Source organism: Teleopsis dalmanni, chromosome 2 (assembly GCF_002237135.1).
Source record: "Teleopsis dalmanni isolate 2A chromosome 2, ASM223713v2, whole genome shotgun sequence".
In the NCBI taxonomy this organism is placed as follows: domain Eukaryota; kingdom Metazoa; phylum Arthropoda; class Insecta; order Diptera; family Diopsidae; genus Teleopsis; species Teleopsis dalmanni.
In genome coordinates, this window is record NC_051847.1 from 160,328,871 (window position 1) to 160,332,102 (window position 3,232).

Below are 3,232 nucleotides of genomic sequence, written 5' to 3' on the forward strand. Positions count from 1 at the left end.
AAGGCGTTTGTATGAATTGGAATTTAAAACTGAGTAGAAAATTTTAAGCACTATTTCACTGTAAAATAACCTTCAAGAAATTTTGGTAAAAACGTCGATAAACGGATTTTCTCAGCAAAAAGTTTTTCTAAATTTTTTAAAATATTTTATTTAAATTTGTTCAAAAAGAGTCAAAAGGCAGATATAGTTCTTTTTATATTAAAAAAGTTTGTCAAAAGAGATAAGTTGTTGTTGCACAAGTATGTAAGTCCGTAGGTACTAAATATTTTAAATCTTTTGAGGTTAGTTATATATATATGTTAAATACATATATTGTAAATATTTCATATAAGATATGGATGTCTATCAATTTTTTTTAATAGTATGTTCGTGAGATTTGATAGTGGCGGAAGTAGACTTATTGTGTATTATAATTTAACATATTCCGAATTTCTTCTAGTTTAAGGATCATATGTCGGTGATAACTACAGTGATGCTATGCTCTCGATCAAGTCATATCATCGAGCTTTTTCGATTTTATTTGTGATATTGCGGATACAGTTATGTTGAAATAATAGTTTTTTTTTTGTAAGTTCTACCTGGTATATTTTCTTTAGAAAACTTAACACCTTTTTTGATGTGTGATGAACTTTTTAATTTTAGTTTTATGACCTATTTCAAATGTTGAGAATGTGACAATTTAATTAATATGTATGTGTCGCCTAAATATTATCGAGTAGTTATGTTTATACTCTTCAAGAACGAATTTTAAACGTTTACATATCAGACGGAAATCTTATCTATAGTCTCTTTTTTAGCATTTTCTGCTTTTCACTACTGAAGTTGTGAAAGTGAAAGTTATTAGTAGTATTACACACATACTACAGCATCGGAAATGCAGATCTATATTAAAATTTGAGTGTATATACTGAAGAGATTCTGTTACATAACTCTATAATTGCCAATGAAAATATTTTCAAAAGGTATGTCTATTCTGAAGTGTGAAACATCAATCATAATAAAAAATATGACACAAGTGCAGAACTACAATTTGGTTCCGAAGTAATAGCACCCAAAGTGCTTATAACACCAATAGTGACTAATTGCCTTAATTTTGTTCTCAGTAAAATATTTGTTAACATTACATTTTCATAATTACAATTGTATTAAGTCAATAACCAACTTTTGTCAAGGTAAATCATTAAATAAAAGGTTTTGTACCTTAAACTTGTTTTAAGTTTGTCGAGATATACTAAAAACAGAGAAGAAGACATCTGACACTTTGTAAAATAAATAAATTCTCAAATGGCCACGATGATAGTTCGTTTTTGTTTTATTTATTTAAGTAATAAAATAATAAATAATAGATATTTAATATAACGGATTGTGTGGACGGTGTTGAATATTTGCTAATGCTCAAATATTAAAGTTAAGTCCTTTGCTCGCCTTTATATTTTAAATTTCTCCAATCTTTTTCATTCTATTTTAACATTTATCGTATATCATAACCGTAACTTAAGTATATGATATAGGGTAAAAATATGATCTGGAAAATGTTTTTGCATTTTAATATAATCATCCTTAAACGGCAAATATACCGATACCAGAATTTCTGCATATGTATTTATATACATATATCAAGTGTACTGTATTTTGTTCTGATACAAATGTGTCCTTTGAGTTTGTAGCTCATACACATGAGGTTTTCAGTGCGTATTCCCTTCTACGCAAAACGAATATTTACATTTCTTTTTATGTGAAGAGTATCCTGCTTTCTGCTTGCTTTCACCTCGCACTTTGCTATTCAAATATATGTTAATATATTAATGTTATTCCTGAGGCGAGGAATCAGACCAATATGCAAGCAAATTTCTTCGTAATGTGATGAAGAAGGAAGTCTTTTATGTGAAAACAACCAATTTTCTTCACAAACTGAAAGCAATTTTTTGTTAAGAAAATGTTCACATGTGAATATTTTTTTACCGCATGACCTATTGATTTTTTAATGCAATTTCAAGTATTTTAAATTCAACAATTTTTTTTATATATTGAAAAGAAAAAGAAAGTGAATAGTTAAAATAAACATAATTGACGATACGTATATAATATAACAAATATTGTGTATTCAATATATTCCATTAAAGAGCATTAATTTTGTGGTCCATATGTCAAACGAGGCATTAAATGTCTAGCTTAATGTTTGTCACATAATAATATTGACCATCTTATAGCTGCTGAGCACCTTGAAATTGTAAAAACCTCACACAAAAATGGAAAGAGTTTCCGTATTGAAATATTCTTCTGTGATTAGGCTTGTTATTTGCTTGGTGGATATGTCAACATACAAAATTGCTGCACAAGGGGTGTTACACCGTTATTACTCGCATTCTGAAACTGTATTACTAGGTAAAATTTGTACAACACTTAGTGAAGACTTTTCAAAACACCGAAATATGATTACTATCACACCTGTTGATGGTAGTGTAATATTAAGTACTTAATCAAATTCTATTACTGTCACAACAATCAAATAATGTGAAAGAAAGTAAGAATAAAGTGAAACGTATTCAATGTAAGCTAATTCTAAATATAATTATAAATATATATAATTCCAATATAAATAATACATTATTATTATTATATATTTAATGAGCTTTAAATTATTTATAATAAATAATTATACAGATATTAAATATTGTAATATTGTAATATATAGACATAAATAGAAAGAATAATTTTTAGTTTTTTTATATTAACATATATAAATAAATATCAATAGAGAATATTATATATTCTATATATATTATCTATATTATTGAATTGATTATTTATTTGCCCGGCTTTTTCAGCTAGGCATAACAAAAAATTATTATATGTATACTCAACATTACTCTACCCCACGGAAATCTTTAGTAAAAGGCGAAAGATTTATTCGACAATCGAGGAAGAGTTAGAGTCAACTATTTCAATATAATTGAGTAAGTATCATTAAAATGATTATGAAAAATGATTGAGAATTATATATCTATTTATGTATGTAAAATATTTTTCATAGACTATTTAATTATAATTCTTATTAAGTGAAATTTATATTTGTATAATATCTAAACAAAAATAATTAAAAGTTATCGCTTCTCGGCCTTATGGCTAAGATCAAAGTGTAGTATCTGTTCTTATCAGCTTAACATCTGATAGATCCACCATTGGTGGACAACAAATGTTAAACTGATTTTTGGAAATAGACGGAGAGTTT

The 3,232-nt window shown here is 26.6% G+C and overlaps 2 non-coding genes across 2 annotated transcripts in view; one reads left to right on the top strand and one right to left on the bottom strand.

Moving 5' to 3' along the window:
* Nucleotides 1-2,820: 2,820 nt before the first annotated feature.
* On the bottom strand, nt 2,821-2,938 carry LOC119686602. Its single transcript, XR_005253007.1, has one exon. It is a non-coding gene; the product is annotated as a U5 spliceosomal RNA (small nuclear RNA).
* Nucleotides 2,939-3,106: 168 nt separating this feature from the next.
* The window catches only part of LOC119686528, a 195-nt gene continuing 69 nt past the window's right edge, over nt 3,107-3,232 (top strand). Inside the window, exon 1 of the small nuclear RNA XR_005252950.1 lies at nt 3,107-3,232. This exon is cut by the window's right edge and continues 69 nt beyond it. This is a non-coding gene — a small nuclear RNA (U2 spliceosomal RNA).